Source organism: Benincasa hispida, chromosome 7 (genome assembly GCF_027475165.1).
Source record: "Benincasa hispida cultivar pf3 chromosome 7, pf3_genome.v1.1, whole genome shotgun sequence".
Classification (NCBI taxonomy): domain Eukaryota; kingdom Viridiplantae; phylum Streptophyta; class Magnoliopsida; order Cucurbitales; family Cucurbitaceae; genus Benincasa; species Benincasa hispida.
The window spans coordinates 8,882,386-8,897,816 of NC_143484.1; the positions used below are offsets into that span (position 1 = coordinate 8,882,386).

General features: G+C 39.0%; 1 non-coding gene across 1 annotated transcript; it reads left to right on the forward strand.

Moving 5' to 3' along the window:
* Positions 1-9,414: 9,414 nt before the first annotated feature.
* On the forward strand, positions 9,415-9,487 carry TRNAA-UGC (transfer RNA alanine (anticodon UGC)). Its single transcript has one exon. It is a non-coding gene; the product is annotated as a tRNA-Ala (tRNA).
* The last annotated feature ends 5,944 nt before the right edge of the window (positions 9,488-15,431 follow it).

Consider the following 15,431-nt stretch of genomic DNA (forward strand, 5'->3'; position numbering starts at 1 on the left):
AGGCAAGATGACCAAACGACCTTTTACAAGAAAAGATTACAGAGCCAAGGAAGCTTTGGAGCTTATACATTCAGACTTCTATGGTTAGACGAGTGTTAGAGCTCGAGGTGGGTATGAATATTTCATCTCTTTCATAGATGATTATTCAAGGTATGGGTATCCATACCTAATGCAACGTAAGCCTAAAGCTCTTGACAAGTTCAAGGAGTATAAGGTTGAAGTTGAAAACTTGTAAGGTAAAAAGATAAACACTATGATCTGATCGTGGTGGAGAGTATATGGACCTCGAATTCCAAAACTATATGCTAGAACATGGAATTACGTCCCAACTCTTGGCCCTAGGTACACCTCAGCAGAATGGTGTATCAGAAAGGAGAAACAGAATCTTGTTAGACATAGTTCGGTCTATGATGAGTTATGCTCATCGTCCAGACTCATTTTGGAGTTTTGTAGTGGAGACGGTATGTTACATTTTGAACAAGGTTCCCTCGAAAAGTGTTTCTGAAACACCTTTTGATTTGTGGAGAGGCCGTAAAGGTAGTTTATGCCACTTCAGGATTTAGGGATGTCCAACCCACGTGCTTGTGGCTAACCCAAAGAAGTTGGAACCGCATTCATAAGTTTTCCTCTTTATAGGCTATCCCAGGGAAACGAGGGGTGGATACTTCTATGATCCAAGTGAGAACAAAGTGTTTGTGTCAACAAATGCTATCTTCTTGGAAGAAGACCATGTCAGGGATCATAAACCATGAAGTAAGCTTGTTTTACATGAGATTTCTAGTGGGACTACTAAGGGTTCAACAAGAGTTGTTGAACAGACTGATAGATCAACAAGAGTTGTTGATGTCGATACATCTAATCAACCATCTCAAGAGTTGAGACTGCCTCGACGAAGTGGGAGGTTTATGAACCCATTGGATCGCTGCATGGGTTTGACTAAAGCCCAAAACATCATATCTGGTGATAGGGTCTTGGATCCATTGTCTTATAAGCAAGAAATGGAGGATGTTGACAAAGATGAGTGGATTAAGGCCATGAATCAGGAAATGGAGTCTATGCATTTCAATAATGTCTGGGAACTTATGGATCAACCTGATGGGGTAAAACTATAGGGTGTAAGTGAAGGATCTCTTACCGAAGAGTTCCATGAGTGCGTTTAGATCATTCCAATTTCACAGTGACCAAAATACACCAGAGACATTCAAACGCACAGTTATGCAAACAAACAGTAATTAATGGCATTCTTTGAACAAGAAAAAAAATAAGGGAGAGAGTTCTCATACCAATTGAAGATGGTCTTCAAACTTTGGAACTCAACGCAGGGGATGACCTCTACCCGATCAACCAATGCCCAGCAGATGCGTCGACTACAGCAGCACGAACAACTATAAAAACACGAACGTAGCGGGGATGACACCACCAGAAAAGAGCCCCAGGTATTCTCGGAGTGAGAACCCAAAGCGTGGTCTTTGGTGAGTTTGGTGGAGGTATGAGGAAGAAATGATCGTGTAGGCGATAAGCAAGTGGGAGGGAATATGAAGCTATCGTATAGTAAGATGCTTATCGCTTAGAAGAAACTACACGATCGTGTAGATTTTACTGAACGATCGTTTAGAAAACAGAAGGCGATTGTTTAGCAAACACGACACACGATACAATTGTTTAGGAAAGTTAACCGATCGTTTAGGACTTAGTGTGCGATCGTTTAGGTGCGAGGTAGGCGATCGTTTAGGCGCTAAGCGACTATCGTATAGGCTCTCGATTTTAAGCGATCAATTACGTTTTCACACCAATGCGCTCCTTCAAACTTTTTTCGAACTTTTTTCAAAATGAAACATATTTCATTTTTATTCATCGGTTAAAATAACCGACGTTGTTCCCACTAACGCACGCCCGAGCGAGATTTTGGGTTAATTATCATATAATTAACCAATAAAATTATTAATAAATATAATCATATTATATTTTTACCCTATAGTTTGATATCACATATCTACTATAGTAATTTCTCCTCTACTTGATATAAATCATATTTATATCTAATTTCCTCCAGAATAATGTATCTCATACATTTATCCAATTATATCATATATAATTAACTAGCCCAATTATATCATATATAATCGAACTTCTTCTTGTCAATTTGAACATTTCAAATTAACCCAAACACTGATTCTCGACTTTATCCAAGCTACCCTGGGGACCTAATGGACATGTGGCTGAAGCTCCAACGGTCCATGAATAACTAACTAAACTTTTTAGCCATGAGATCCACCATCTGTTAACTGTCAAGAAATCCACTAAAGACCAACAACTGAACTCTTCTTACCACAGATATATTTCTGTGTCCATCAGATATAACCAATCATGAGTACGATGACCCTTCACAAATGCTCATAAGTACAACTGGGCCAAATTACCGTTTTGCCCCTATAGTTACATCTCATTCCTTAAGTACCACTAATTCCTCTAATGAATAATACAACATAGTCCAATTATGTGTGAACATCTCTCAGGCCAAGAGAAGATGTGTGGCGCCACATCGTTCAAGCCCTGGAATTAGCCCTTAAGGGAGCTATCTATCTACTTACCCTTACCTTGGGAAGAAGTGAATTCCATCTTGTGCAGTTGAGTTCCCAACTCCCAAATCAGACGAATCCTCAAAATGGTAGTTTTGAATCGGCGACTGGCCACCGCACCCATACAAATCAAAGGATCGCCCTTAATGGCAGGAGTTCCCAACACACTCAGGATTGAGGTCATATTACCTATGGTCATCCTAGTGAAGTGAAGTCTCTGTCATGAACGGTGTTATATAACGAGACGTTAACACTTCGTGGTCAGGTCTTATACATACTCTTTGTATAGGATGCCCCCGCTCACATGTCCCCAGCACGAATGATTAGGATCAGATCATCTGTGACAAGTCACAACACTTATGACCATTCCACAAAACGGGTCGCATTCGTAGCGTTACCAGGATAAGGTTTCCCTCCTATATCTATATACTACAAACCATTTTGGTTATCACTCAAGATTTGATCCAATTGTATGTCACCATATACACGCTTGAGTCAAATACAAATAACCAAAGATTTTATGTTTATTGGTTTGTGGTAAAGCAAATAAAACATGCAACTGAGCAAAATACAAGATGTGAAGTAATATATCATATATTATACAACACAAGCGTTCGTACAAACTGTTTACAAACTACAGGACACGAGACTTTAGGGCATCAACCTCAACAATCTCCCACTTGTTCTAAAGTGAAGTGGGGTGTACAATAAACTAGTACAAAATAATAAACTAGGGCATAAAAGCCCAGTACTAGAAAATCTCCCACTTGCCCTAGTCCAGCCGCAGGCGATCCTATAGACCCATGCTCCATAGGTGACCCTCAAACACTGTAGCCGTGAGAGCCTTCGTAAATGGGTCAGCAACATTAGAAAAGGCCTAGGTTATACTGATACCTATTGACTATGGCCATAGCATAGCAGATGTCTAGACGAGTACAGAGCATCGCGTACATCAAACTGCCAACGGCAGACGCATATGGGACCCGTCTCATCTCCTCAACCTCTTGAGGTGTCTTAGAACACATATCCTTAGGCATCTTGTCTAGGGCCAGCGGGAGATGATACTGGGTATAGAGTATGCCCTAGTTTATTGTATATTGTACTTATTTTTCCATGTATTGTACATTAGTCTCCCGAGGTATTAGGACAAGTGAGAGATTGTTGGGATTGGTGTCCTAATTCTCTCGGAGTCTCGTAGTTTGTAAACTTTGTACACATTGTTATGAATAAAATAAGAGTTATTTTATTTATATTTACTCATATCCAATTAACAAAGACCTGTGGTTATTGTATGTAAACTTAAACATGTATATGAGATATACAAGTGGATCATGCCTTAAGTAATAACCTAAAAGGTCTGTAGTATACGGATTAAGGAGATATACCTTATCATGGTAACACTACAGATACGACCTGCTTTGTAGAGGTCTACAAGTGTTGCGAACTACTACAGATGGTCTAATCTTGACCATTCATGTGGAGACATACGAGCGGAGGTATCTTATACAAAGAGTTTGTATAAGACCGGACCACGAGATGATTCTTCTCTTTATATAACGTCGTTGATACTTAAGACTTACATCTCACTATAATGACCATAGGTGATATGACCTTAATTCTGAGTGTTTTGGGAACTCCTACCTATGAGGGCTGTTCTTTGATTAGTATGGGTGAGAGTGGCCAGATTGCCAACTCAATAAGCCTACCTTTTTGGAGATTTGTCTTATTGGGGAGCTGGGAACTCAGTTACACAAGATGGAATTCACTACTTCCTCGAAGCAGAGATAAGTAGATAGATTGCTCCCTTAAGGGCTGATTTCGGGTCTTTAACATAATAGCCTCATTCTCTCTTTGGAAAAGAGGACCCAGTCATAGTAGAACTATGACTTATTGTTCATTAGAGGAATCAGTGGTACTTAAGGAGTTATATGTAACTATAGGGACAAAATGGTAAATTGGCCCAGTTGTTCTTACGAGTGATCTGTGAAGGGTTATCGCCCTATTGATTGGTTGATATGGACACATAAATATATATGTAGTGAGGAGAGTGCAGCTATCAGTTTTTAGTGGAGTGCCCAATAGTTAACGGATGGTGGATCCCATGACTAAAGAGTTTAGTCAGTTATTCACCTACCATTGGAGCTTCAAGCTACAGGTCCATAAGGTCTCCTTGGTAGCTCAATGGATTCAAGTTGAGAATAAGTTCTTGGGGTTAGTTTGAAGTGTTCAAATTGACAAGAGGAAATTCAATTATATATGATATAATTGGTGTGATGTATGAGATACATCAAGTGGAGGATTAATATAAATATGATTTACATTAAGTACCATAAAATAGAAAAAGAACTATGGTTTGTATGTTTCATGAGATGAAATATTAAAACTATAGGTTATAAGTATAATATTGTAAGTTGGTTGCATATTTATTTATAATATATTAATTATGTGATAATTAAATCTTTTTCTCTAATAACAAATTGAGTGGGAGGTTATTGGTGGTTTTATGGTAACCATGAGATAAAAGGAGAAATATTTTCCTAAATTTAGGAAGTTGCTACTTTCGGAAAGTTTCTCACAGAAAAGCTATCAAGTGAAAGTGTTTCACTAACAATAGCTGGCAGAGACTAAACGATTGTGCATCTTTGACTATACAATAGTTCATCAGCTGATCGTATCTACATGATCGCATGGCTAAGTCTATATGTTGGTAGAAAAATTATTATTATTAGGGACGGATGGGGTTGTACATGAAATCATGCGTTAGATATGGCTTATGCGTTTGCACCCATGCGTCTGAGGTCATGCGTTGGAATGAAGATGTGTTAATCTAGTATGCAATGACTTCGCGTTCCTATCACAAGTTTTCTTACGCTCGCGCCAAGTATAACGCGAACGTAAGTTTCTCGGATAATTCGAGGTCGAACACAGGGACTTGTCACTCAATAATACTTGTGAAGCAATGCGTTTGAGGCGATGAATAAAAATAAAAAGAAGTTTAATGGATTTACACACTACTCCTACTCTTAACTAAACAAATTGAGCAATAGAAGACTTGTAATGAGAATAGGTAGAGACACAACAACCATCAACGCATAGTAGTGTTTATTATCTTAAATCGCCCGAGTAATCCCAACTCATTGCACTAATGCATTACACACCTCTCGGTGGTCAGCCACATGACTATATCTCTATAGTGCATGGTTGCATCGAGCATAAGATTGTGCCTATCTCTAAGATCAATGCAAATTTTGCTTTAGTGCATTCCATCTCTTACCTTCTCAGGCAGTTAGACGCGGTTATTTAACTTATAGACAAGCAATGCAATATCCCATAGACAAGCGTTGCTACAGCCTTTCATCAAGCAAAGAGGATTAATTCACTATACTCGCACAACGCACACCTCTCGGTGGGCTGCTACATGTGTCCTATCTCTAGGCTACACGATTAAGCATGCGATCACCTTTGATAAATAAATGCTAAAGATAAAAAATGATAGAGGTAAAGATGATGAAGAAGACGGAAATGAAGGAATCAAGATTTGCATTGATCACAAAATTTCTTAATATCTTAAGCTAAAATGTAATACAATACAGAGATTAGAAGAGAAATGAAGGACTCTGCGTCAAGGCTACCAGTGGTGCCATGGATGAATGTTGGAGATGTCTCTCTCGAGCTCTATCTCCGGCGAAAGCTCCGATCGTCACTCGGTCTGGTTTGTGGAGGTGAAGAATTCTCACTGAAAATCTTGTTCAAGCTCTCTTTTGTGATCGCAAACCTCTGCTTTGAGGCAGAAGTTCGGATGTCTTGAAATGAAGGTCCAAAGGCTATTTATAAAGTTTAAACGCCGACAGCTATCATGATTGCGTTATGGCTCACTGATGCTTTTGTCACGGTATGCGCAATATCACATCGTCTTATCTTGTTGATACTCCCAAGGTATGCGTCCGAGCTTGATTCAGCTGAAGCATCAACGTGTTCTACCCATCTTGCGATCGTTCTTCAATTATGGTTGTCACTTCGTGGCCGTAATTCCCAAATGATCACCGCAAACTTACGTGCAATGGACGCATTCGATCACCGCAACTTCCATGCGATGGACGCATGCGATCCAACTTTCAGTGCATTCGTTTGTCTTTGCGATCGCTTGGCTTCAGCACATGCATTTGTCTGCAATTGCTTATTTCAAATGCATGCGTTTGATTCCTGCTATAGCTACAAAAATAGACACTTTGGCTTGGAGTAACGCATAATATTGGAGTCAGTGAGGATTTAGGTGCTAATCGACGCAAAACTCAATTTTTCGCAAATGCTAATTATTATCACTGCATTTTTTACTTATTAGCCCTCATGATTCTAATTAAAAGGCTTATAATAACTGGTATTTCTGCCAGTTATCACTATACGATAGGATGCCATTTACTAAACGATCGAGCACATCGTCTATACGATAGACACCTTATTATCTCCCACTTCCTCGATCGTCTACACGATCGTTGTCCTCCAGTCTCTTCCTCAAGCCATGATCATACAGAGTCCACAACTCCTAGATTCTCATACCAAGAATACCAAGGTAACCATTATGGTGGTGTCCTCACTCACTTTGTGGATCAAGTAAGACTCGATTGGTTTCATGGGTGTTGTTCGTTGTGTTCGTGCTATTGGTAGCAGTTTGTTCGTGTGTTCGTGTTGCTATGGACGCTTGTAGACTGATCGAGGGATTCTTGAAGAATGTTTTTTCAAAGATTTACATATTCTATCCCTTGATTCTCTTGTTAACATGCTGTAATTTCGTACTGTGCATGACCTATTAGTTTTCGTTCTTGTACTGTAATTGTTTATGTTCAATTTCGAATGGAATTTGGAATGATCCTTCCGCTGCTAATGAAAATGCTCATGCTTGATTTCCTTCAAACATAGAAAAAGAATTATGGTTTATATGTTTCATATGATGAAATATTAAAACTATAGATTATAAATATAATATAATAAGTTGGTTATCATATTTATTTATAATATATTCATTATATGATAATTATTCTTTTTCATAACCAATTGAGTATGAGATTATTAGAAGTTATGTTAACTGTGAGATAAAAAGAAAATTCCTTTTCCAAAATCAGTTATTGATTCATTCGGAATCAGAAGATCATTCATTTGTGTCGTTTGACAAAATAAAGGACTATCGAGTAAAAATGTTTTACTAAACGATAGTGTCTCACAACCTACACGATAGTTACTATATTGAGTATCGAGTTTAGTATATGATAATTACTCACGTACTCGTTGCTACACGATCGAGTAGCAAAATCTATACGATAGGCTTCCGTTTATTAAACAATCGAGTATCTAGTCTACACGATAGACTTCACTCATCTTCCACTTACTCGATCGTCTATCTCCTCCTTTCCTTTATCCAAAGTCACACAGAGCCCACAACTCTTGGATTCTCACATTGAGAATATTAACGTAACACTTGTGGTGGTGTTCCTGTTCAATTCGAGGATTGAGGATCGAGTTGGACTCGATAGTGATCGAGGATTCATCAGTTCGTACTGTTGGTTGTTCCGTTCGTTGAGATCGTGTTCTGATCGAGTTGCTAAACAATCGAGGGAAACTTGAAGAAAGGTTCTTTAAAGGTTTGCATACTCTATTCCTTGTTTGTTCTTTTATGAAAAGTATGTTGTAATTTATAGTATATGCATAATCTGTTTCTTGTAGACTTTAATGTGTTTGTGTTCTTTCTCAATGGGATTTGGAACAATCTGCTTCCACTGACTAGATGTCTAAGTTTAGATTTCCTTCAGTAACTAGATTGCTTATATCAATTCCAAAGGCTCACAAACACCAAATTCCCATCTTAGAAAGCCAAATCATACTTGTGTACTTAGTAATTTTGAACGCATTAATTTCTTTTATCTATCTAAAAATAATAATCTCTCTTAGGTACTTTTATTTTTCCTTACACTTACCTTTATTAAGGCCAATATATCTAAGGTGTCTTTTCTCTTTCCAAATGTGACATAGAATTCATACTAAGTGTAACTTTACTAAACTCCTCCATAAATTTTACCTTTCTAAATCGAAATTTCCATCTTGTAGAATTTTCCTTTACCGATTTCCATTGCTTTTAAACTCCAAAAGTTTCTCATTTGATCAAGTTACTAAATTTGAGCCTTTTTTTTAATCATAGTAAGAGCACGGATAGCCCAAGTACCTTGAGGTACCCTTTTAAGTTAACTTCTCGATTTGAAATCCATATTGTTTCCCACTTCATGCCTTGGGTCATTTTTCAAACTATTTAGCTACTTTTTTTTTTTACACTAGCCAAACTACTAGGTAAAATTCATGTCTAAAATATCTTCCAAATTCCTTAACTCATGAGTATAACCTAAGTCAAACCCTACATTTTGGTTAACACATCAATAAAATATCTTCCAAATTCCAAATCCCTCAACGTTTCTCAAAATCTTAATCAAAAAAATTCCAAAATTCCAAAATTTCAAATCTCTTAACAAATATATTTAAATTAATTACCTTATCATAACAACCCTAATAATTTAAAATAATTAATTTAAAATTACTTGCAATTAAGGATGTTACAAACAATCCCAAATAGTAAGGAATTCAAAGCTGGAAATTTCTAGAAAAACCAAGAGTATTGAGAGTTGAAACCTTGATTATTAACCAACAATATGAGATAAATTAAATCATAAAACTAAAAGATATTTAAAAATATTATAAATTTTTAAATCTTTTAGCGGTTGTTACAATATCAATTTGTTTACTATATAAAGAATGAGAATATATTAAAAAAAAAAAACTATTGTAACATGTTGGGGATGTAGCTCAAACGGTAGAGCGCTCGCTTTGCATGCGAGAGGTACGGGGTTCGATACCCCGCATCTCCAATTTATGTTTTTTTTATGAAATAAAATTTGTACTTTTCTGGAAGCGTTAAAAGGCCTTCAGATATTTTCAGAACTGGGCCGGCCCAGAAACAACTAAATGGATCCACAGCCCTTAACTTCTTCGATTTTGATTTAAATGGAAGTACAAAATGCAAAATTTGTCTAAATTCTATTTCAAAGTTCATTCTTTAATTTCTTTTCCCATTTTTGGATTTATTTTTTTTTTAAAAAAAGACAGCACATTAAGATCATATTTAATTTAATAAATCATTTTTTAAGAGATCTGGAAAGCAAAATTGAAACAAAAAAAAAAAATTACTATAAGACACATTTATCTAGGAAAATATAATAAATTGATAGGGACAACGACCCTCCAACTATTTTTACGACATTGTCCACTTTGGATATAAATCTTCATGGTTTTACTTTGGATACCAATGGAAATCTTATATACCCGTGATCCTCCTCTTATCTAATCAATGTGGGACTTTGGTCGTATTCCCAACATAAATAATTTGAAAAATCGCTCCCATTTGATTACGTTTGGTGTTGTTTACTTGTATTTTGTACTCGTACTAACATTTGGGACTCATTTCCAATCTTGTAGCAAAAAACGCAAACTGATTGACAAGTGGAGGATGTTCAATCCAATTACGTTTAAAGATTATGGTGATACGTACCAGTTGAAGAACACTTCTTCACCAAAAACTCGCTCTCGGACAATGGATTGCTCCTCTCGCTCTTGCTGGAACGTCCAAGCAATCGTTCACCAAATCATCCGGTCGTCTACCCACGAACAACCTCCACACGAACACAACAATGGGGATGACACCACCACTTAAAACCCTTGGTATTCTCAATGTGAGAATCCAGGAGGTGTGGACTCTGTTGGATTGATAGAGAGAAGGAGGAAACGAAGATCGTATACCACGACCAAGCAATTGGGAGAATATCGGGTCTATCGTATAGACAATGCTTGATCGTTTAGAAAAAGGTACATGTCTAAATTGGCTGCGATCGTATAGACGATCGTTTAGTAATTGCTCGGGTGCGTGATCGTTTAGGAAAGAGCTAGACGACCGTTTAGCAATTCCTATGCGATCGTTTAGAAAGAGGCGCACGTGTATACGATCGTGTTGAAACTTTGAGCTATCGTGTAGTCTCTCGGTTTACTACACGATAGGCTATATACACAATGCGTGAGCGAATGACCGATCTTTTTGCAAAATAAAAACGAATTTCATTTTATTCTTCAATTACGAAAATTGAATGAAACCTCCCATTATCACACGGTTACGGAGAAAATGCCGACACAATTATCCTATAATTGTCCAATTAAAATTAATTAATATAATCATATTATATTCATTAACCTATGGTTTAATATCACATATAAACCATAGTCTTTTCTCCTTCATTAGACATAAATCATATTTATATCATTTTCCTCCAAATAATGTATCTCATATATAAAGTCAATCATATCATATATAATTAACCAATTCAATCATATCATATATAATCAAACTCCCTCTTGTCAATTTAAACACATCAAAATGACCCAAAAACTGATTCTCAACTTGAATCCACTGAGCTACTAAGGGGACCTTATGGACCTATGGCTCAAAGCTCCAACGGTACGTGAATATCTAACTAAACTTTTTAGCCACGAGATCCACCATCCGTTAACTGTTAGACATTCTACTAAAGACCGACAACTTAACTCTTCTTACCACAGATATATTTCTATGTCCATCGAATATAACTAATCAACAGTACGATAATCCTTCATAGATGCTCATAAGCATAGTTGGACCAATTTACCGTTTTTCCCCTGTAGTTACATCTAACTTCTTAAGTACTACTGGTTCCTTTAATGAACAATACAACATAATCCTACTATGTGTGGACACCTCTCGGGCCACAAGAAGGTGTGTGGCACCACATCGTTCAAGTCCTAGGATCAGCCCTGAAGGGAGCAATCTATTTACTTATCATTCCTTCGGGGAAAGAGTGAATTCCATCTTGTGTAGCTGAGTTCCCTGCTCCTAAATCAGACGAATCCCCAAAGTGGTAGGTTTAAGGCGGCGATCTGGCCACTCGCACCCATGCAAATCAAAGGATCGCCCTCAAAGATAGGAGTTCCTAACTCACTCATGATTGAGGTCATGTTACCTATGGTCATCCTAGTGAATTGAAGTCTCTGTCATGAACGACGTTATATAACGAGACGTTAACACTTCGTGGTCAGGTCTTATACAAACTCTTTGTATAAGACGCCTCCGCTCGCATGTCCCTATATGAACGATCAGGATTGGACCATCTGTAGCAAGTCACAACACTTGTAACTATTCTTCAAAGTAGGTCACATCTGTAGCGTTATCAGGATAAGGTTTCCCTACTATATCCATATACTACAGACCATTTTGGTTATCACTTAAAATATGATCCACTTGTATGTCTCCACATACATGTTTAAGTTACAAACGACAACTAGGAATTTTAGTTTATTAGTTTGTGGTAAAGCAAATAAAACATCCAATGTTCATAGACAAGAAGTGAAGAAAATATCATATATGTGATGCCCTAAAGATTTGTACTGGTAAAAAAAAAGGGTTAAAGAAAGAAAGAAAGAAAAAAGAGTTGATGGTTAATTTAAGAAAAGGAGAAGGGAATTAGGGTTATAAATGAATTTTGGGGGCCTGGGGTTGCATGCAAAAGGAAAAAAAAAAGAGAGAAAAATTATTTTTTCTTTTCCCTTCTTCTTCCTTCTCCAACCGCACACCCCCCCCCCCCCCAACTGTGCAGTCGCTGCACTCGCTCGCCATCTTTGCTTCTCTGTCCGTTAAATCGAAGCGACGAGCGGTGAGCCGATCGCGAAGCTTCTTCCACCGCCACCTCCTCGTGCCTCAACCTAGCACGCTTTGACTGCCTCTAACTGCTCGACCGTGGGTCTCCAGCCGCGTCGAGTTCTTCGACTGCTTTCTTCCGTTGTCCTTCCCTGTGCCGCTTTCGTTCGTCGATCGTGTGCTGCCTAGCCGAAGCCTTTGATCGCGCCACTGCGAAGCTCGACCACCAAAGACTTGTAGTTGCATCTCCCCACTGTTCGTCCGCTACGCGTCAGACCTCCAGCCAGCCGTGTCGCGCGCCGATTTCGCCAGTCGCGGGCCTAACCCAAGCGTCGTTCACCAGTTCTGATGCGGGCAGTGCCGGTTGTTGCCGAATCATGGTTGGTTTCGCCTGATTCTTCTATTCGGGGTAAGTTTCGGTTCCTTTTTAGCAGCCCATTGTCTTTTGGGATTCTTGGGCCTAAACTAACCTTCACCCATGGAATTTGTGGTTGAAGTTTCCAAGTGGAGTAAGGGTTTGTTTTGGGGTAGTTCGTTATCCCGAGGTAAGTGGTTTACTGCCGGTTTTGCCCTAAGATTTTGATAAGCCTGCTGAAAAATTCTTATGTCATGTACGAGTAAACTCTAATGAAATTTGATATGGGTAATTGTGCTGAAGTTGATGTATAAGAATATTGTGGTAAAGTTGGATGTATGAGTAGACTGAGAATACTGTGGTAAAGTTTGATACATGAGTAGACTGGGGATAATGTGCTAAGGTTGATGTATGAGTAGACTGTGATAAAGTTGATGTATGGGTAATGGTATTAAAGTTTGATGCTTATTCATGGCCTTGATTGCATGCTGAGATTTTAATGACTGTTAGTTCCAGGATTCATGATTGTATGCTTATGTCCATATGAGATTTTAATGGTTGTTTGTGTTACCATTGGGCTATGCACATCGCATGTGTGAGCCTTCGGGCCCACACCCTCTGCTTATGTACGGTGTCCTTTTTGGGATCACCACTTGTGTTTATGCCTATGACCTTTCTGTCACTACTTATGAAAGCGTGCCTTCGGGTTCGCCCCTTACGCCTATGCCTCTGATGTCCTTGTGTATTTTTGGTCCAATGGAAAGACTAATAAATCACTGAGTGGGCCCAGTAGTGGACTGCTTACTGAGTATATTTTTATACTCACCATTTTCTTTCCCTATTTTTCAGGTAAGGGTAATGACAGACTGACGCATGAAAAGAGAGATCCGTGACCTGGCCATGACGACTAACTGCTTCCGCACTTAGTATCATGTTTTGAAGTCTGGTTTAGGAGTTAGGCGTTTTACACTCTCATCCAATATTTATTAATTTTATTATTTGACTAGTTAATTGTTTTCATTTTAAAGTTGGGTTTAGGGGTACCCCGAACGGTAAATTTTTATTTTATTTTTATGTTAGTTTATTTATAATTATTTAATTATGTTTTCTTACTTTTGCTCATTTGAGCACTATTAAATAAAATTTCAGTTCTTTTATTTGATGGTTTAAAGGAAAATGTACAGTTAAGCCTATGCATGCATGAAGTAGCGTCCTAGAAGTAAGTAAGAAAGTAGGGTCGTTATAGTTGGTATCAGAGCCTAAGTTTTAGGTTCTGTAGACTGACTTACATCGTGAGTCCAATCTGTTCCTTATGGCCACAAATGGATCTTTCGTCATCGCCAGGTATGTTGTTTAAAATCCTTTAGGGAAATATATATATGAAATCTTACCTGTTGTGCAGTCGTTTTATGGTTTACCCTGCTAGCGTGCATTAAAGTGTTACGTGTGGTCACCAGGAACGGCGCCATGAACTAGAGGAAAGGGCAGTCGAGGCAAGAAAGTAGTTGGGGAGTAGGACCTCGACCTGCAAGAACCCGAGGTGCAGAGCCAAGAGGTGCGGGACCCACCACCTCGTGACCCCTCTAGGTCAACTTGGCACAGGGTTAGACCAAGAAGCAGGCCTCGAGCTTCGACTGTGCCCCCGCTAGGACTGTCATCCTTAGAAATTCCAGTAGAATATATGGCTATAGTTTCAACTATTGGGAACGTCGTCATGCAGGCCATGGTAGGACAGTTAAGAGGCATGGTGGCCGAACAGATAGCCCAGCACGTACAGTCACAGTAGGCGCCATCCTCGTCAATCCTGTTACCACCAGTTTAGTATCAAGATAGGGCCACGAGTTGGACCGTGGCAGGCTCTTCTTTAGAAGCTGGATACCTGCGAGAGTTCAAGAAGTATGATCCCCCGACATTTAATGGGTCCCTGAAAGACCCCACAAATGCAGAATTTTGGTTGTCCACTGTTGAGGGGATTTTTCAGTACATAAGGTGTCCAGAGGAGCAAAAGCTGCAGTGTGCCACTTTCGTTCTCATCGACAATGCCAAGCATTGGTGGCACTCGGCTGAGAGAATAATAGAAGTCGGTGGAGGCCAAGCCAATGGGATCAGTTCAAGGAGCAGTCTTACGAGAAGTACTTTCTTGCTCATATGATGTACAACAAGCAGACTAAGTTCATGAACTTGAAGTAGGGGACCATGACAGTAGAAGAGTATGAAAAGGAGTTTGACAAATTGTCTTGCTTCACCCCTGATCTAGTGTCTACCGAAGCAAAGAGGGTTGAAAGGTTTGTGCAAGGACTCCGAGATAGGGTGCGAGGCATTGTGCAAGCCCTAGAGCTTCCCACCTACGCCGTAGCCTTCTGAGCGGCAGCACACATGTGCAAGTCATGTGGGAAGCGTATTTGGGGACGTTATCTGATTGGCATAGGGACTTGTTTCAGATGTAAGCAGATAGGGCATACGGCAGACCAATGCCCTAGTAGTGGTTCCGAAAGTGCGGGGGCTCAGCTCCCGAGTTCACATCAGGGTAGTTCAAACCGACAGCAGCAGCAGGGTCGGGTCTTTGCCACCAGTCATTGGGAAACTGAGCACTCAGGAACAGTGGTGACAGGTACGCTCCCAATCAATAGCAATTCTTCTCTCTTTTTTTTTTCACCGTAAAAATTTTTAAAATAAAGTTAGGCTTTAAGCAATCTTCCCAATTAAAATCTTAAGCGCTCCTTCGTTTTAAAAAACTAAC